Here is a 21,696-nt window from a genome sequence, read left to right on the forward strand (position 1 = left end):
CAGGAAAAGTATCCTGGATATGCATCTCCTCAGTGAAATCATCTAACACCAATCTAGAAAGGTGATCGGCCACTACGTTTTCTACTCCTTTCTTATCTCTAAGTCAAATTCTTGGAGTAGGAGGATCCATCTCAAAAGTCTTGGCTTTGCATCCTTCCTAGATAACAAATATTTTAAAGCTGAGTGGTCCATGAAAATGACCACTTTGAATCCCAATAAGTAGGACCTAAACTTATCCAAAGTAAAAACTACTGCAAGTAACTCTTTTTCAGTTGTTGAGTAGTTCACTTGGGTCGAGTTTAGAGTTTCACTCGCATAGTGAATAACGTAGGGCCGTTTATCTTTCCTTTGGCCCAAAACAGCCCCTATGGCATAATCACTTACATTGTACATTAATTCAAAAGGAAGTGTCCAATCTGATGGACGCATGATAAGTGTAGTAGTAAGGGATGATTTAATTTTATTAAAGGCACTTGCACACTCATCTGTCCACTTAAATGGAACATCCTTTTGAAGAAGATTAGTCAACGGTCTAGTAATGACACTAAAGTCCTTGATGAATCTTCTATAAAAACCAGCATGCCTTATAAGTGATCTAATATCTCTAACAGGTCGGGGGATAGGTAGATTAGCTATAATGTCGAGTTTTGAGCGATTTACCTCGATTCCATTTTTAGAGATAATATGGCCCAAAACAATTCCCTTTTGAACCATGAAATGACATTTCTCTCAATTTAAGACAAGGTGTTTCTCTTCACACCTAGACAAGACGAGATAAATTGATGAGGCATTCCTCAAAACTACTCCCAAATACAGAGAAGTCGTCCATGAAAACCTCAAGAAACTTCCCAACTATATTTGAAAAAATACTTAACATACACCGTTGGAAAGTTGCTGGGGCGTTACACAATCCAAATGGCATTCGTTTGAAAGCAAACGTGCGAAATGGACAAGTGAATGTGGTTTTCTCTTGGTCTTCCAGGGCTATCTCTATTTGGTTATATCCAGAATATCTATGCAGAAAATTATAAAAGGAGTGACCTGCTACCCTCTCTAAAACTTGATTAATGAATGGTAGAGGGAAATAGTCCTTCTTTGTGACCTGATTCAATTTTCTATAGTCAATGCAAACACGCCAACCAGTGGTGACACGTGTTGGTATGAGTTCATTATTAGAATTCTGCATAATAGTTATTTCAGATTTCTTTGAGACTACTTGAGTTGGACTCACCCAAACACTATCGGATATTAGGTAGATGATTCCCACATCCAATAATTTGATCATCTCATTTTTTACAACTTCCATCATGTTTGGATTAAGACGCCTTTGAGGTTGTCTAATTGGTTTGGCGTCATCATCGAGGTGGATCCGATGGGTGCATATGAAAGGGCTTATACCCTTGATGTCAGAAATGGTCCAGCCCAAGGCTCCTTTGTGGTCCCTTAGAACTTTCAACAATTTAATCTCTTGATCCTTCTCTAAAAATGAAGAGATCACTACAGGATAAGTTTTATTTTCACCTAAGTATACATACTTAAGCTCATTTGGTAGTTGTTTTAAATTAAGCTTTGGAACATTGGTTGGTGATGGCAGAGGTCGCAAGTCCTCGATAGATAGGATTTGAGTGCGACGTCTCCATTTGTACATACCAATGTCTTAGGTGGTGGTGCTCTCATTATCATCAGAAATTTCAGCAAGCACTTTTTCTAAATCATAATTTTTTAAGTCTCCAATGACTTGAATCAATTCCTCAGTCAGACTAGGTTCCAATTCCTCTTCTTCTATCAAGCAGTCCATGAAATTCAGCTCATGGATCTCATTATTATCAATGAGCTGCTTACATAGATTGAAAATATTTAGCTCTAGAGTCATGTTACCAAAAGACAAGTTCATCATTCCATTCCAGCAATTTATGATTGCATTTGAAGTTGCTAGGATTGAGCGGCCTAAAATGATGGGAACTTGAGCACTAGCATTTACACATGGTTCAGTGTCTAGTACGATAAAATCCACGGGGAAGTAGAATTTCTCCACTTGGACTAGCACGTCCTCTAAAATTTCTCTTGGTACCTTAATAGAGCGGTCAACGAGTTAGAGTGTAATCATGGTTGGTTTAAGCTCGCCTAACCCCATTTGTTTGTAAACCGAATAAGGAACTAAGTTGACACTTGTACCCAAATCTAGCAAAACATGCTCAATTTGAAAATTCTCAATAATACAAGGAATAGTGAGACTTCTTGGGTCTTTGTATTTGGGTATAACCCTTTATTGAATGATAGCGCTCACTTTCTCAGTAAGGAAGGCCTTTTTGTGTACATTTAATTTCCTCTTTACAGTGCACAAGTCCTTGAGATATTTAACATATGGTGGAATTTGTCTAATGGCATCAAGTAGAGGAATATTGACAGTAACCTTTTGGAGCACATCCAACACCTCTTGATATTTCATGGGGACAGTTGGATTCCAAAGTCTAGATGGGAACAGAACTGGAGGCTCATATGACTTAGTCTCTTTATCCTTTTGCTGTTGTGGCTCTTAAACCATAGCCGGTTCATCATTTTCTTGAGACATTGGCTCATCCTCCAGTATTTCTACCGGTTGCATTATCTTGTTATCGACATCTTTTCCACTTCTCAAGGTAATGATGACCTTAGCTTGTTCATGATGTAGCTCATTTGTATTTGAGTCTCCAATGAAATGTGTGTTTCGAGGGTTTGGCACAGGTTGATAAGGAAGGGTGCCTTTTTTCCTAGCATTTAGTTGAGTCTCAATCCTAGCCACAGCTGTCTTTAATTTCTGATTTGATTGGATTAGAGACTGATTCATTTGAGCTTGAGAGTTCATGAATGTAGTCAATGCATCCTCCACAGATGATCGCTTTGGCGGGGGCACATATGGTGCATTGTTAGGTGCCCCATGGAAGTTATTTTGTGGAGGCATTTGAGGTGCATTGGGCATATTAATTTGTGGTCCATTCCTCCAACTAAGATTAGGATGGTTACACCAATTTGGATTATACGTGTTTCTCATGGGATGCATGACTGACCTTTGGTAATTATTTATGGCATTTGCTTGATCATGCTCATGTGTGATATTTTGTACAACTGAGATTATTGGACAATCCTTTATGTCATGGTTTGTACCACCACAAATGCTACGAAAATTATCTAAGCAAGTGTTTGCTTTAACCATATCAACCTTCCTAATTTCCAAGGCTTCGACCTTTCTAGCCAATGTAGCGAATTTTGCGTTAAGGTCGTCTTCTTCTCTTCGGACATACATTCCCACTTTCTCTCTAGGAATGGGTCTAGTTTGGTCTGATTTAGCGGAGACATCCCATATCTGCGTATTCTCTCCTAACATATCTAGAAAATCCCAAGCCTCATTATGATCTTTGTCAAGAAAGGTTCCACCACACATCATCTCTATCAACTGACGGGTATCCATCGTGAGCCCCTTTCGGGAAGTATCAATCATGTGCCATAGTTCTTAACCATGATGTGGATAAGTAATTAGAATGTCTTTGAAGCGCTCCCAAGCTTGAAAAAATAGTTCATTCCCCTTTTGGGAGAATGACATGATTTCTTATTTTAGTGCATTTGTTTTGTGTTCGGGAAAGAATTTTTTTTCGAAAACTCTCTACTTAAGGCTTGCCATGAAGTGATGGTTTTAGGTCTTAGAGAGTTGAGCCATGCTTTAGCCCGATCCTTTAGAGAAAATGAGAATAACCTAAGCTTAAGTACATCCTTATTGCCATTATTCACTTGGAACGTTGCAATTACTTCCTCAAAGTCCTTGAGGTGTGTTGAGGGTCAAATATTGCATATCAGACCCTTGTTATTGCCTGGATTTTCAAACATGATACTGTTTAACGGCCCGATTTAATCGTGTTTGTGATGCAGGGCGTATTTACGAGCCTGGACTGGGAAAGGGTACTAAAAGCATGGATATAACGGTCTGAAGTCACCAAGGCAAGCGACGGACCCCAGGAGACCAAGATCGAAAGATTTGCATGCCAAGGATCCAAGAAAATCGAGAAACTGAAGCTCAAGTGGCCCGAAAGACATCCAGAATACAAGATCACAGGGTTCCCACCATCCTTTCAGCTAAAAAATTCATACATCGCCTGAGGACCATAAATTAACCGTACACGTCGAATTTCATCCGTTCAATCCCTGTGCAAGTGTCCCAACAGACATATCAGCCACCAAAACAGTGATATGGGGCCCTCCTGCTATCAGGATACACTTTAAATTTGGTCCTCATGGTTAAAATGAGATGGCAAAATGGATGGATGGATTGGATTTTACATATACATCAAGGTGGGATCCATTTTATGTGAGTGGTGTGCAGAGGAATCGTGCACTCGCCGTGCATCAGACAGACGAAGTCGGTCAGCAGGCGCTAACCCGACGTCTGTCTTTAAGAAGGAAAGAGCGGACGCTGATTTGTAACAGGGCTTTATGAGCAACATTAGGTGGGCCAATATCAGCGTGCGTTTTGATGATCCACACCGTTCAATGTGATCAGGAGGTCAAACTGACCGCACACTGATCTATGGTCCGATTTTCGCAAAGCAATGCATGTATAGGGAGTCCAAACACTGGTTGGACGGCTGAAGAACGGAGTCAGTGGGCCGTAGTATCGGAAGTAAAAATCCTCTCTTTCTACACCGAAATTCGACTGCAAACCCAATGGACGGCATGGATTTCTCAAACCAACAGTAAAGTGGGCCCCACCACGCATCAGCGCATGCTCTGTTGCGAACGTCCGTGAAAACCGGATGCCGCCCGGCTTTCTTGGGCCATTGTGCATCCATGGTGGTGGTCGGATGCATGATCCAGACCGTCCAATCCTGTGCAGGGTCTAATCTAACCACACCCAAGAGGTTAGATCGTCAAAGTGGTTGGCTAAACCGCACCAAACGCGGGTCGAACGCAAGCACTTCTTGCGTAAAAACAGAGCAACAACGGGATTTCCTTCACCGCTTCCTGCTCGTGAACGGACGCCTTCCACGGACGCAATCACCATCCCAGACATGCTATAAGGAGAGAGATCAGCAACAGGAAGGGGGGATCGTTTTGGGAGTGCTCGGTTGGACGTGCATCACAAGGAAGAAGTAGAGTATTTGTTTTGTTTTTTTCTTTTCTCCTTCTTTTTGTTTATTTTTTGATTTAGCCAATCATGGTCGGCTAAACCTCTTAGCTAGGGCTAAGAGGTGAAGCTTGTAGTGTAATGGGAATGATTTTTTTTGCTTTGATTTATATAGTTGAACTACTTTGATTACAGTTCAATTAAGGGAATACTTTTAGTTTTTAATGTTTTGTTGTGACTGAAATTACAATAGATCTGCGATGGCTTTGAGTATTTCTTCCTCCTTTTGATGTTTATGACGTCAGGAAGCCCTATTGTTCACCATCGTCTCATGGGCATGGTTGGATGACGGTATCCTTTCGAACTTTCATGCATTGTTGATTGGTTGGTAATTAGTTTAATTCTGTTGTTTGCTTTGTCTCCTAGACATGGTATGATGATGGAATCCATTCTAATTCATACACCTTTCATCTCGTGAAGACTAGATCAAGTAAGTTCAGTTTAATTTTCATGATTTTTTGAAGCAGGCATAAGATCTCCCTGATCTCAACAAGTGGATCCTCTGAATCCTTAGTTTCCTTCCTCTGAATTCCTTACGTTTTAGATTAATCTCTCACCATTATTTATCACTTTATATTGGATTTAGATTTCATCTTAGGCTAGTCCTATTTCTACCTAGTTTCAAGTAACGTACATGTATCAGTCCCTTGGGATTCGACCTCAGTCTCACCGAGTTTATTACTACATCACAACCCTATACTTGGGGAGTGAACAAGTTTTTAGCGCCGTTGCCGGGGACTGACGGTTGCGATTCTTTGAAATTAATTAGGTTTAGAAGTAGTTTAAGATTAGAATTTGACTAACTTTAGTTTTAGGTTTTTATTTGATTTCTAGAACTAACTTGTTTTCCTGTTTTGTAGGATCCTGACATAAGTTTCTAAATTGGTAATTCCTTTCTAATTTCTTTACTTTTTCTACTTTTAAAATTAGGGTTTAATTTTTAGAAATTTTCTAATTCTAGTATTCTCCTATTTGTAGGAAATAGTTTATTTTTAGAAACTTTCCTCTTTTGTTTTTAGAAACTAGGTTAGTTATTTCCCTTTTTAGAAATTTTTTCTAATTTTAGAAACTAATTCATCTTTCTTTTATTTTATTTTTAGAAACTTTCTAATTTTAGGTTTAGATTTTCTATTTTTAGAAACTTTCTAATTCTGGAACTTTCCTTTTTAGAAACTAACTTTCTATTTTTATTTTTAGTAACTTTTTAATTTTAACTCTTTTAGAATCTAACTTTGTTTCCTAATTTATTTTTAGAAATTTTCTACTTATAGAATTTTTGTTTAGAAACTAACTCTCCTATTGTGTAGGCTTTTAAGGTAGAAATTTCTAATTCAGTAAGCTTTCTCTCTACTTTCTATTTTTCAGTTCTCTTTTAGTAATTTACTTTCTAGTTTAGGACTTTCTTCTTTTAGAAACTAGTTTACTTTTATCTTTCTTTTTAAGGATTTTCTAATTCTAGACATTCTCTTTAGAAACTGACTTGTTTGTTTTCTTTTGCAAGTCTTTAACTTAGGGACTTCAATTTGGTAATTTCTTTCCAACTCTCTCTTTCTTTCTAGATTTTCTTTTCCTTTCTTAGGGTTAGGTTTCGAATTTGATTGAGGGCTGCGAGTGTTTCATGCCCAAGTGGGCCCGTGACAACACTCGACGTCTCTTGACTGAAGGAGGATTGGTTGAGGGGTTGACTATCCATCGTAGGACTAGACACCACTCGAAATCCCCTGAGTTAATTGAAGTGATGGCTGAAAACCAACCTCTTCTACCCCAACCTAGGGTGGAGGACATTCAGGATGAGAATGCAGTGTATTAAGCACCCCCGCCACGTACTTTACGTGATTATTTACAACCAGCGGGGGTGAGTATGCCCTCATGCATGATTTTTTCTGAAAATACAGGACATATGGACATCAAGCCAGGGGTTATCCAACTCCTTCCTAAGTTCCATGGGCTTGAATCTGAAGAACCATACCTACATTTGAAAGAGTTTGATGAGATCAGAGCCACTTTATATTTTCAAAATGTGTCTGAGGACACAGTCAGGCTGAGACTCTTTCCTTTTTCCTTAAAAGAGAAGGCTAAGACGTGGTTACATTCACTGCGTCCTAGATCCATCGGCACATGGAATGACATGCAGAGGGAATTCATAAAGAAATTTTTCCCACATCATAAAACAATTACCCTCAGAAAAGCAATCATGAGCTTCACCCAAAAGGAGGATGAAACATTTTACCAATATTGGGAAAGGTTCAAAGATTTGGTCAGTTCATGCCCACAACATGGCTTTGAAACGTGGCGCATTACAAATTTTTTCTACGATGGATTGACATCTTCCATGCACCAAATGGTCGAGACAATGTTTAATGGAGAATTCATTAATAAAAATGTTGACGAGGTATGGGATTACCTCGATAGTCTTGCTGAAAAAACACAATCATGGGACTATTACCCAAAGTCGAACACCACGTCTAGGCTGACTCAATTAAAGGAAAAAGGTGGATTGTATCTCTTGAAAGAAGAGGATGATCTCAAGTGTAAAGTGACTGCGCTCATAAGGAAAGTTGAAGCCATGGAAGGAAAGAAGGATAAGGTTAAAGAAAGTGTTTGCGACATCTGTGATTGCAACATTCATACAATTGAAAATTGCCCTACAATACCTGCCTTTCGAGAAGTGTTGAATGAACAATCCAATGCCGTAAATAATTATCAAAGACCTTTCAATGGACTAACCTCTAATACGTACAATCCTGGTTGGAAAAATCATCCAAACTTTAGTTGGAGAAATGGATAAATTGTTACCCCCAAAGTTTCTTCAATCAAAATCCAAATCAGGGAAAACCTCAAGAAGAACTGGTTCAAAATTCCATGCAAGAGCTGACCCATGCAATGCGAGACTTTATGCAAAAGATGAATTCACGTATGACGGTTATAGAAAAGGGGATGCTTCCTGCACAACCGCTTCCCAATCCTAAACCGCAATATGACATAAGTGATCCCAGCTCTTCAAATCAAATGGGGCACGCTAAATCCATCACCACTCTTAGGAGTGGGAAGATCATTGATAAAACCCTTCCGGTTAGGCCCGAATAGCCTCAAGAACCAGAAAAGGACAACAATAATGGATCTAGTGAGGCCCCACAAAAATTAGAACCGAAACTTCTAGAAAAGCCAGTTGCTCCATTTCCCCAACGGTTGGTTGCACCAAAACCTCTCTCTAACTCTTAGGATATCCTAGAGGTGTTAAAATAAGTGAAAGTCAACATTCCTCTACTTGATGTCGTAAAACAAATACCTTCATATGCCAAATTCCTGAAAGACTTATGCACGACCAAACGACGGCAGAGTATTCAAAAGAAGATTTTCTTGACCGAGAAAGTGAGTGCCATCCTAAAGCAAGACGTGCCACAAAAATTTAAAGATCCCGGTAGCCCAACCATATCATGTGTAATTGGGGACCACCGAATTGATCATGCACTTCTTGACTTAGGAGCGAGCGTCAATCTAAATCCCTACTCGGTATATAAGCAGTTAGGTTTGGGTGAATTAAAACCCACCCTAACCACACTACAACTTGCTGATCGCTTTGTTCGTGTACCAAGAGGGATAATTGAGGATGTGTTGGTTCAAGTTGATAGGTTTTACTACCCTGTAGATTTTATCATCCTGGACACTGAACCCATCAATAACATAAGTACTCAGATCCCCATCATTCTTGGTCGCCCATTCCTTGCCACTTCAAACGCAATTATCAATTGCAGGAATGGTGTCATGACTATGTCTTTTGGGAATATAACATTGGAGTCAAACATCTTTTTCAATAACGGCAGAAACTTAGAGGATGATGACAATTTTCACGACATTAACATGATTGACTCTTTAGTGGAAGATACGATACCTCTGACCTTATCCTCTGACCTTCTAGAGACATGCCTGGCCCACTCTCATGATTTTGATGATGACATGATTAGGGAGACATGTGCCTTGCTTGATACTGCACCGGTACTTAAAGTTAACCAGTGGAGGCCACAATTTGAAGAGTTGCCCCAAACTGATATAGTGCCTCTACCGTCTAACCTCAAGCCACCGAAGCTTGACCTAAAACCTTTGTCCTTTGATTTAAAATATGTCTATTTAGGTCAAGATGAGACATACCCGGTGGTGATCTCTGCCCATTTGGAGAAAGAACAGGAGAGTATGCTCATATCTACTCTCATTGAGCATAAGGGAGCCCTTGGATGGACGATAGCAGACCTTAAGGGAATCAACCCCTCGATTTGTACTCACCGCATTTATCTTGAGGATAATGTTAAGACTGCTAGGCAATCATAACGTAGACTAAATTCAAACATGAGGGAAGTGGTTAAGGCCGAGGTTCTTAAACTATTAGATGTGGGTATTATATACCCCATATCCGATAGTCAATGGGTGAGTCCAACTCAGGTGGTTCCTAAGAAGTCCGGGATCACCATCGTAGCCAATGTCAATAATGAACTCGTGCCAACTAGAGTTACTACTGGTTAGAAAATGTGTATTGACTATAGGAAGCTGGATACCATCACGAGAAATGACCACTTTTCTTTGCCCTTCATTGATCAAATCTTGGAAAGGCTAGCTGGTCATTCCTATTACTGTTTCCTTGACGGGTATTCGGGCTACAATTAGATTGAAATCGCCCTTGAGGACCAGGAAAAGACTACATTTATATGTCCCTATGGCACCTTTGCATACAGAAGGATGCCATTCAGATTGTGTAATGCCCTCGCCACCTTTCAGCGATGTATGATGAGTATCTTTTCTGATATGGTGGGGAAATATCTAGAGGTCTTCATGGACGATTTCTCTGTTTTCAGTTCATCTTTCAGTGAGTGCTTAGAGAGTCTTAAATGTGTGCTGAAAAGATGTGAAGAGAAGAACTTGGTACTTAATTGGGAGAAGTGCCATTTCATGGTTCATAAGGGAATTGTCCTTGGACATATTATCTCATCCAAAGGAATCGAGGTGGATAAGGCAAAAATCGATCTTATCTTTAACCTACCTCCACCCAAGAACATCAGAGATGTATGATCCTTCTTAGGACACGCAGGGTTTTATAGACGATTCATAAAGGACTTTAGTCTCCTCTCTCGTCCCTTATGTAATCTTCTGCAAAAGGGTGCACCATACGAGTGGACTGAGCAATGCCAGCAAGCTTTCACCAAGCTTAAGGGCATGTTAACCACTGCACCCATCATGCAGCTACCCAATTGGAGCCTTCCTTTTGAGCTTATGTGTGACGTTTCTGATTATGCTCTTGGGGCAGTTCTAGGCCAGAGAAAAAATAAAAGGCCCTACATCATTCATTACGCAAGTAGAACTTTAAATTCTGCCCAAGTGAACTACTCGACTACGAAAAAGGAACTCCTAGTCGTAGTATTCGCTTTGGATAAATTTAGGTCCCACCTGATCGGATCCAAGATCATTATCTACACAGATCATGCGACACTTAAGTATCTTCTTTCTAAGAATGATTCTAAGCCCCGTTTAATACGATGGATCCTTCTACTCCAAGAATTTGATTTGGAAATTAAAGATAAAAAGGGAGTAGAGAACGTAGTGGCCGATCACCTTTCTTACCTTAATACCTCTGATTCCTTTGAGGCGACCCATATCAATGATATATTCCCTGATGAACAACTGTTCAGAGTCTCCCATTCTCCTTGGTTCGCTGATATTGCTAATTATCTTGCTACAGGTTCCATACCGACACATTGGACTGCGCAAGATAAGAAGAAAATTTTCACCAAGGTGCGCAACTTTTTCTGGGACGATCCATATTTGTTTAAATATTGCCCAGACCAAATCTTAAGGAGATGTGTGCCAGACGATGAGTATCAGAGTGTCATCTCCTTTTGTCACTCACAGGCCTGTGGTGGTCACTTTTCTGCTAAAAAGACCACGGTCAAGATTTTACAGTGTGGCTTTTACTGGCCCACTATGTTCAGGGACACTTATGAGTTTTACAAAGCTTGTGAGCGTTGTCAGAAATTAGGAGCATTGTCCCGTCAAAATATGATGCCCTTGAATCCCATTTTTATCATCGAAGCATTTGACTGCTGGGGCATTGATTTCATGGGACCATTCCCCCAATCATTTAAAAATTTGTACATTTTGCTCGCCGTAGATTATGTCACTAAATGGGTCGAAGCAATCCCGTGCCGAAATAATGACCATTGCACGGTCATTAAATTCTTAAAAGAGAACATCCTTTCGCGGTTCGGTACGCCTCGAGCTATCATTAGTGATGGGGGCTCACACTTTTGTAATAGACCATTTGAGAGCTTAATGAAGAAATACGGTATCTCTCATAAGGTGAGCACCCCATACCATCCACAGATAAGTGGACAAGCTGAGATTTCCAATAGGGAGATCAAACATATCCTAAAGAAAACGGTTAACCCTGAACATAAGGATTGGTCAATCCGATTGATTGATGCCTTATAGGCATACCGTACTACTTTTAAAACCCCTATTGGAACGTCTCCCTTTAGACTTGTCTATGGGAAAGCTTGTCACTTGCCGGTGGAGTTGGAACATAAAGCGTACTGGGCGATCAAAAATCTGAATTTCAATCTGGACAACGCTGGCTCGCTACGTAAACTTCAATTAAATGAACTTGAAGAAATCCAGAACAATGCGTACGAGAACTCGAGAATTTACAAAGACAGAATGAAGGCGTTTTATGACTAACATATTCTACGGAAATCATTCACACCTGGTCAAAAAGTCCTTTTGTATAATTCTTGATTACATCTCTTTTCAGGTAAGCTTCAATCTTGTTGGACTGGCCCTTACATTGTGGTCATTGCGTATCCTCATGGGGCTGTTGAGATAAGAGATCTTGACAATGGCAAGGAGTTTAAAGTAAATGGACATCGCTTAAAGCCATTTGTCGAGAAATTTGATTCAGAGGACATGTCCATACCTCTGACTGATCCTGTTTACCAGGATTGATCTCCTAGTCTGATGGAGGTATAGGTAGGTTTCCTGTTTTCATAGGACTAGGATAGTTTCCTTTATACTATTTTAGGATAGACGGTAAACTTAGCACTCATGGGAAGAAACCCAGCCTTTTATTTTATTTTATTTTATTTTATTTTAGTTAGTTAGTTCAAATGTTTGTGGGTAACATTGCTGCAAACCCTCACGAGACTACAACTCGTCCACTAGGGGAAACTTAGGGGTTTAAAGGCTTGTTGCATACGCTAAATGCAATCGAGAGCACTTGCGAAAGTGGTGTAGGCAGGATTTTATTTTTGTTATTTTTATTTTACTTCTGTTGGTTTCTCTCTTGTGCTGACCTGCTCTTACATAGATATCTTTGGAAAGCCTCTTGATTCTTTCATCCAGGTACTATCTTTCCATCACTCCTCTTATATTTTCGTTGTCCCATGTGCATTGCATGCCTATTTCTTTTATATTGAGGACAATGTAGATTTTTGGTTGGGGGTTGAGGGAGATTAGGTTTCCTAATCAGTGTTTTCTTGGTCTTGAGCGAAAATTGTGAAGATTGTGAAAATTTTAAATTTTTTTGAAATTTCGTATGAATTCAAAGTGATTTTGATGGCCATTTGGGACACTTAGAATTGCAAAATACATGATGTTGGTAATTTATGACTCTTGGATTCAGTTATCTGTTAGATTTCACAGCTAAGTTTGAATTGTTAATCCATTATTAAAAGTTGTAAACATTGATTGAGTCATGAATTCTCAGGACACATCTCGCTTGCACATTAAGGTTTCAGTTCGATATTGAATTGAAACTTGGTGATCATTAAACATGAAAGGAACCAACCTGAGAAATTGAAAAGATTGGGCGAATGGTTTTCACCATAGGTTTGCTCCCTATAGGTGTAGATTCGATTCTCCATGGTTGACATTTGGGAAAAGTTGGGCGACTAGTCTTCACCATGGGTTTGCTCCCTATAGGTGAGGATTCATTGTCCCTCTTTGGCTTTAGTTTTTAAAAAAAGTTGACATAGTGTGAAAATCATCAAAAGCTGGAAGAATGAATCAAGTTTTGGTTTAGGTGTTAGTTATCATGAATTCTCTTGTGGTTACCAATGATATCCTGAAATAGAGAAGTGAATTTTAATAGTGTTAAGCCGAGATTACACTATACACTCATGGAACTCAATGTTTAGAATTGTTCTAATTAATGGATTAATATTTGAGCTTGATTATGAAGTTTACCGTGAGCTTGATTTCAGGTGAAAGTAATGCCAACATTCATGAATCTTAGAATTCTAGTATATGAATTATTTTTCATAAATCTCTTGAATTTATAAAAATTGTCCTGTATTTCTCAATTTATTTTTCGCATACCTTGCTCGAGACTAGCAAGATGCTGGTTGGGGGTTGTTTTGAGGGTCAAATATTACATATCAGACCCCTGTTATTGCCTGGATTTTCAAACATGATACTGTTTAACGGCCCGATTTAATCGTGTTTGTGATGCAAGGCGTATTTACGAGCCTGGACTGGGAAAGGGTACTAAAAGCATGGATTTAATGGTCTGAAGTCACCAAGGCAAGCGACGGACCCCAGGAGACCAAGATCGACAGATTTGCACGCCAAGGATCCAAGAAAATCGAGAAACTGAAGCTCAAGTGGCCCGAAAGACATCCAGAATACAAGATCACAGGGTTCCCACCATCCGTTCAGCTCGAAAATTCATACATCGCCTAAGTACCATAAATTAACCATACACGTCGAATTTCATCCGTTCAATCCCTGTGCAAGTGTCCTAACGGACAAATCAGCCACCAAAACAGTGATATGGGGCCCACCTGCTATCAGGATACGCTTTAAATTTGGTCCCCACAGTTAAAATGAGATGGCAAAACGGATGGATGGATTGGATTTTGCATATACATCAAGGTGGGATCCATTTTATGTGAGTGGTGTGCAGAGGAATCGTGCACTCGCCGTGCATCGAACAGACGAAGTCGGTCAGCATGCGCTGACCCGATGTCTGTCTTTAAGAAGGAAAAACGGACATTGATTCGCAACAGGGCTTTGCGAGCAACATCAGGTGGGCCAATATCAGCGTGCATTTTGATGATCCACACCGTTCAATGTGATCAGGAGGTCAAACCGACCGCATACTAATCTATGGTTCGATTTTTGCAAAGCAATGCATGTACAGGGAGTCCAAACGCCGGTTGGATGGCTGAAGAACGGAGTCAGTGGGCCGCAGTATCAGAAGTAAAAATCCTCTCTTTCTACACCGAAATTCGACTGCAAACCCAATGGATGGCATGGATTTCTCAAACCAGCAATAAAGTGGGCCCCACCACGCATCAGCGCATGGTCTGTTGCGAACGTCTGTGAAAACCGGATGCCGCCTGGCTTTCTCGGGCCATTGTGCGTCCATTGTAGTGTGATGGGAATGATTTTTTTTGCTTTGATTTATATAGTTGAACTACTTTGATTACGGTTCAATTAAGGGAATACTTTTAGTTTTTAATGTTTTGTTGTGACTGAAATTACAATAGATCTATGATGACTTTGAGTATTTCTTCCTCCTTTTGATGTTTATGACGTCGGGAAGCCCTGTTGTTCACCATCATCTCATGGGCATGGTTGGATGACGGTATCCTTCCGAACTTTCATGCATTATTGATTGGTTGGTAATTAGTTTAATTCTGTTATTTGCTTTGTCTCCTGGGCATGGTATGATGATGGAATCCATTCTAATTCATACACCTTTCATCTCGTGAAGACTAGATCAAGTAAGTTCAGTTTAATTTTCATGATTTTTTGAAGCAGGCATAAGATCTCCCTGATCTCAACAAGTGGATCCTCTGAATCCCTAGTTTCCTTCCTCTGAATTTCTTAAGTTTTAGATTAATTTCTCACCATTATTCATCACTTTATATTGGATTTAGATTTCATCTTAGGCTAGTCCTATTTCTACCTAGTTTCAGGTAACGTACAGGTATCAGTCCCTTGGGATTCGACCTCGGTCTCACCGAGTTTATAACTACATCACAACCCTATACTTGGGGAGTGAACAAGGTGCAAGCAGGGGCTTTCAGAATCTAAGCCATGAAATTTAGGAATCAATTGAATCACACCTGGTTTAAAATCAATGTTCTCTGTGTGAGCTGGGAACACTATGCAAGATGGTAAAGTTGATCTTTCAGGGTGTAGATGTTCACGTAAAGTCCGTGGTTGGTTTAACACATTCCTATGAACTTCATTTTCATCCTCAAGAGGAGGATTATGCTGATTTTCTCTATTTTGATTTATAGTTGGATCTAGCAGATTTGGATTTGGATTATCAACTGGGTCTACCATGGAATCCAAGTGATGTTGAGTGCCTCTTCTAAGTGAATGATCAAGGCCTGGAGTCTAGTCCCCCTTCAGAGGAGAGTCGATTATTTTGATCCCTACTCCAATGGGACATAAACCATCCACACCACACAACAAATACCACTAATTTAAATAGCAAGTATGATACTTAAAATAAAAATAAAAACTTAACCAACAACTCAGGCGGCAGGGCCGACCATGAGGGTTCAGTCCACAAAGCAAAATAAATCAACAACCCAGGTGGCAGGGTCGACCATGAGGGTTCAATCCACAAAGCAAGATAAATCAACAACCCAGGTGGCAGGGCCGACCATGAGGGTTCAGTCCACAAAGTAAAATAAAATAAATAAATAAATAAATAAAAGTAAAATTAATGCAGAAATTAAACTATGCTAATTTGGAAAATAGATTCAGCGGATGATCTTTGTGATCAAACAGCAACTATAGGACAACCATAGCACTTGGGCGATAAAATCCTAAGCAGGGCAACCTTATGTCATAGTTAGTGCTTAAAAGACCCAACTGAATTTATTTTCAAAGAAAAAGAAAAGAGAGAAAAAAATCTACAGAAAATCTGGAGAGTTTAGAAGAGAACTTACCTTAGCTATCTTGCACAGATCTGATCTATCTCAGTCTCTCCCGGGTAATGACGCCAAAAACTTGATTGCTTGCCTCCAAGTGCAGAGGTTCGTAAGTAGTATCCCGTGAACACAGGGTCGATCCCACAGGGAGATGAATTGTGGGAAGAAAAAAAATCAAATGCAAAATAAACTAAGTAATAAAAATTAATATGATGATTTGATTTTGGAATTTTTGAATGGATGTAATTCAACTGAATAAAATAACACCTAAGCTTCAAAGTTCCACACATAGGTTAATGTTCCAAAATCATGATGACTTGGATAACACAACTAGGATCTGAGCACTATGGTCAGCCTAATTAGAAAATAAAATAGTTTAAATATTTTAATAAGTGATATAAAATATTAGAAAATCATGGATTTGCACCATTGATATATATTCTTAAGCGTCAATGATTTTAAGTATTTAATATCTATAAGATAATGAATATCAAAGAAATATAACAAGTTGAAAACCTCTCCTATCTAGGAAATCTGATTAATCTATGTTAAGCCTATCCATCAATGTGGATCTCATATGATGGAAACATATGGATCTCACAAGAAGATAAAAAACAAAACCTAAATAATAGATAACATGCATACACCATTCTTCTCATCATTAAAACAATCGATCATCATAATCTTAAAGAATTATTAAACCCATGTGCTTCCCTTCTAGCTTGGGCTAGAAGGAACTTAGAAAAACATAACTAGAATAGAGAAAGAAAAAAACAAGAAAAAATAAATGCAAATAGAAAAGATCTAAAAGAAAAAAAAACAACTTATAAAGCTTTAATAAAACTAAAAACTATTTAAAAACCCTAAATTTTGCTTTGGGATGCTTTAAATGATGTTTAGGAATGCCCTAGGAAGCCTTATTTATAAGTAGGGAACTCCAATTTTCGTACAAAGTTGAAAAATCCTAGAAATTGCCTCAAATATACGTAATTTTTCAAAATAGACTTCTCGTTACATAGTTCGTTTAAAACAGACTTCCTGTTGCGCAGTTTTCCAAAATAGACTTAAGAGCATTAGAATACACTTTTCAGCACGATTTCAGGATTCTTCACTTCAAATTTTTAATTCTTTTCATTCCTCACTTAGTTTTCTTGGATCTTTGGCATGTGAATTCTTCAATCTTGGTCTCCTAAGATCCATCCCTTGCCTTGGTGATTCTTGAGCATCAAATCCATACTTTTTAGCACCCTTTTTCAATCCAAGCTCTTAAATTCACCTTGCAACACATATATAAGTAAAATAGAATATTAAGATGATTTATGTTCATAAAACCAAGATGTAAATGGGAAAATTATGCAATATTTGAGTCTCAACAACCACACCTCATCTTTCTCCCTCCATTTCTTCCTCCATTTTCTTTCTACCTCTTTCCTCCTCCCTAAGACCTCTTCTGATGGCTTAACAAGGCCCAACCTCGGCTTAGACTCGGACCAATTAGTGCGACTTGGTGGAGCAGATGCGTCGGCTGTTAATGGCGACTTGAGATATGACGAACCTTCCTTTGTTCCGCTTCATGGGATCTGTTCTACTCGATCCCAGCATGCTTCCTGACCATTAGTTTTGAAGCTCAAGGTTCATTTAGGTGGTGGGTTCGGAGGTGGAAGAAAATGACCGTTTCTTAAGCTGCCGCAAGAGTGGAGGAGGATCCTGCTGTTGCTGCTCGATTCGGGGCCTTTTTATTGCTTACCCTAGCTCCTAGAGCCATTGGATGAAAACTGTACGGGGGAGATTTAGCCTGCTCGAAACCACCTTTAAATACGGCCGGTAATGCAAAACAGGCTGTTGTTTTGGTTTTGGCTACAAAAGAGAGCCCTAAACCGCGTTTCCTTACGTGGAGGGCTAAGATTGCTTCGGGATTGAATGGTTATAATGGAAAGAAATGGAGTCATGTGGATCATTCCCATTTTTGAAAAACAGTGTGTTTTTAGGACCTGTTTGCATCAAAGATCATGTGCATGCACATGTGCTGAACCATGCGAAACTTGTCAGGTTCTGGTTGCATGTGGATCCTCTACCAAATGGACAGTTTGGATCATTCATCTAATAGTTGGTGGCCCATTAGATGCCTGAACGGATGCTCGTTTGCTTGCTCGGAAAGACGAAAAGAGAGGAGAATCCTTTCTTTTTGGGAAATTGATCGTACTCGCCTCGAAGTTTGGGTCAATTACCTTGATCGCTACGACACTTCATATATTCCCCAAAGGGCCTTCTGACAGCTTTTGAAATTTCCTTCGGACAAAAATGCCCCCGACCTTGGTTCAGGTCCTGTACGGTCCTGGCGTGAACATAAGTCACCCACTGTCTTAACCCCCGAGAAACGGACGGATCGGCTACTCCCTGGGACACCGTCCAATGGTTAGTGCTCGGCGCTCTGTGGGCTCACCAAGTACGTGTTTCATCCATGCTGTCCATATATTTTTATGGATTATTTTATGGCATGAGACAAAAAATGAGCATGATCCAATAACGGCGGGCTTAGGGGGATTTTAATGGTGGATATCCAATAACTATAATTTCCCATAGTGTGGTCCACCGAAGAGTTCTATCACTCTCTTTTTCTGGTTTAAGCCATAAAATGATATTTAAAACCGGACGAGCAGACTGGACGAAGTACGTACATCATGCTGGGGCCCACAGACCACCGATCACCTGCATTGCGAGTTTCGGAAGGGGCTAATGTTGTACTTATGTACATTTGAAAGACCCTCTCCTTCCTCTTCTCTTGTTTTCCTAGAGAAGACAATATCCATGGACCAAATGGCCAGAGAGCGACATCGTTTCTCCTCGAAGTTTCGCTCATCTGAAACCCTCTTCCACTATGAGGTTAGTATTTTATTCTGTTTCAACTGTGGGTAGGCATCTGCCAAGGGGAAGGAAGGACAGAGTCAAGAAGCCCAGGTACTTTGCTAGTTACGTGAAAGGGAGTGTAACAACATTCATGCATTTATCTGCTCTTTCATTCAAAATAATGGAGCAGATAATCGAAGAAACCATAGATCCCCTATCGCGTTCTTCCTTTATTCGTGATCCCTTCTCCTTCTTTAGGGACGTTCACGATCTTCCTGAAGCTCAATGGCCTTCACAGGAAGTTTTGAAGACAAATTCAAAAATGTGCCAACTCAATAATTTCAACGGGCACCCAGCCAGCGAAAAAAGGGTTAGCTACTTCCATTTCCTTCTGCCTTGTCCTTCACAGCTCTTGCGTTTCTTCGGAATCATCGCCGTTGAGCTGAAATACTTCCCATACAACATGACAACCGCGACCGTTGTAACATGACATCCCAGACCATAATCTCAACACAATAGGAAGAACATTCTCTTCAACCATTGCTGGTTACTGGCTGAAGGTAGATCTTCTTCCTACTATAAATGTCATTATGGTCGTAGTTGTCATGTTAAATCAGTCGTGGCTATCTTGTTGGAAAGGAGGCCACGATGCATTTACAGTGTTTATCATGTTTAATGGGTCGTGGCTTGCATGCTGCATGTGGCGGTCATTTCGGACGTCGCTCTGAATCCGAAGGAAAGGGTCATAGTTTTTTTAGCATCGAAGATGAGAGTGAGGAGGATGATAATATCCCCATTTGCAAACTAAGGTGGAAGAAACTTGCAGAGTCTTAGCTTGCATGTCGAGCTTCTATTCTGAAAGTCACTATGTTATATGGGTCGTGGTTGTCATGTTGTATGGATTGTCGTTGTCATGGATCGTTTGTTTAACTTTACAATGGATCGTGATGTTGAGATTATATGGGTCAAGCGTAACTTGCCCCAGTTTAGCCGCCCGCGTATTGTCCTCCTCCGCTTGTTGAAGATGAGCCTTTGTGGTTGTCAATTCAGACTCAGCCAAGTCTAAACGAGACTGAATTGGCCTTCTTCAGGAGCATCATGTCCCTTAGTTAGGCTTCTCCTACCAGGCCCTTCATATTGTCCTATTCCTCGGCATAAGTCTTCAGGAGCTCTTCCAGCCTGGCCTTCTCCTTTCAATCTTAGTCATCGCCTCTAGCCTCTCCCGAATCAACAGTAACATTGGTTGCACCTAAGAAAGAAAAGAGCTAGAAAGTATAAATCGACAATCAGAGCCAACAAGTCGAGTAAACTTGAGAGCCTACCGTATAACAGACCAAGGCGTAGTCATTGATGAACGTCTCGGGAAGGCGAGTAAGAGTATTGGCGATTGATTTGCCGCCCAGTCGACTAGGAGAGACCTATGATAGCCGGGTGACAGTGATACTCAGATCCCAAGGGGGGTTGTGGTTTGTAATGTTATATGAGATGTAGTTGTCACGTCATATGAATGACAACAATATTCTTGAACGGGCCCTAGCGAGGTTTGGTCGTGGATTGCATGGTAGGTTCGTCGTGAAGATGACATGGGTCGTGGTTCACATGAACAATGGGTCGTGTTTGTCAAGGCATATGGGTCGTGGTTGTAATTTAATTCAACGATCCACTATTCATAATAACCACGACACTACACAATGCATAATCATCACCCACTCGTGTTTCGTGGTTGTAATGTTATATAGGTCGTAGCTGTGATGAAATTTGGACCCTTCATGTAATTACGAAAGGGTTTTGGTTGGCCTGTTATACGGACTGTGATTTTCGTGTATCATTGTTCGTAGTTGTCATTTTGAAATGGGTTTGTGTTAATCATTTTGCATGGTCGTTGTTGCCGAATGTTCATGTGTTGTTGTTGACAACCACGACATTATTTTTTCACACTACCCATTTACATGACAACCATGATCATTATATCATGAAAACCATGACCTATTGTATGTACACGATTGCCATGTGTTTGTGGCTCAGATACATAAAGGCTCGTTATTATCATCCACCTTGGGTCGTGGTTGTCATGAAACACGGTTCGTGACTGACATTGTATAGGTATTTGTTATACACACGACCCATATAACACGACAACAATGACACATATCATACCATTCATGGTCCATGTATCATGACAACCACGACCTATACATCCTTACAACCACAACCCATATACAATGACAGTCACTACCCATGTACTATGTTAATCGCGACCCACATATTAATGATAATCACAAGCCTTTATGCATATAAACCATGACCCAAGTATGGAAATAGTGTATGTAACAATATGTCGTGGTTTTCGGGATGCATGTGTCGTGATTGTCATATTGAGGTTTCTTGCTTTCACTCAATGCCTTTGTCGAACCACGACCTAGACAATGACAACGACGATGTATTCTAAATATTGGAATACGACCCATGCAATACGACAACCATGATCTGTATAACATGACAACCATGTCGAATGACATCTGCGAGCAAAGCCTCATCTCAAACACGAACCATATAACATGACAACCATGATTTTTATTACACAATAAGCACGACCCATATATAATTACATTTCAGATCCATATTTCAGGACAACCACGACCTTTATAAACTTACAACTACGAACCATTATCAATGACAGTCACGACCCATATATCGTGTTTCGAGCGCAATCTATCTCTGTCTCACCATGACCTTCTAGTCTGAATCCTTCCGTCTTAGCTC

General features: G+C 40.0%; 2 non-coding genes across 2 annotated transcripts; one reads left to right on the forward strand and one right to left on the reverse strand.

Moving 5' to 3' along the window:
* The first annotated feature begins 3,491 nt into the window (after window positions 1-3,491).
* On the forward strand, window positions 3,492-3,598 carry LOC131219792 (small nucleolar RNA R71). The gene has a single exon (XR_009158436.1). It is a non-coding gene; the product is annotated as a small nucleolar RNA R71 (small nucleolar RNA).
* A 3,733-nt stretch (window positions 3,599-7,331) lies between these two features.
* On the reverse strand, window positions 7,332-7,438 carry LOC131219755 (small nucleolar RNA R71). The gene has a single exon (XR_009158400.1). It is a non-coding gene; the product is annotated as a small nucleolar RNA R71 (small nucleolar RNA).
* Between the last annotated feature and the right edge of the window lie 14,258 nt (window positions 7,439-21,696).

Source organism: Magnolia sinica, chromosome 11 (assembly GCF_029962835.1).
Source record: "Magnolia sinica isolate HGM2019 chromosome 11, MsV1, whole genome shotgun sequence".
NCBI lineage: Eukaryota > Viridiplantae > Streptophyta > Magnoliopsida > Magnoliales > Magnoliaceae > Magnolia > Magnolia sinica.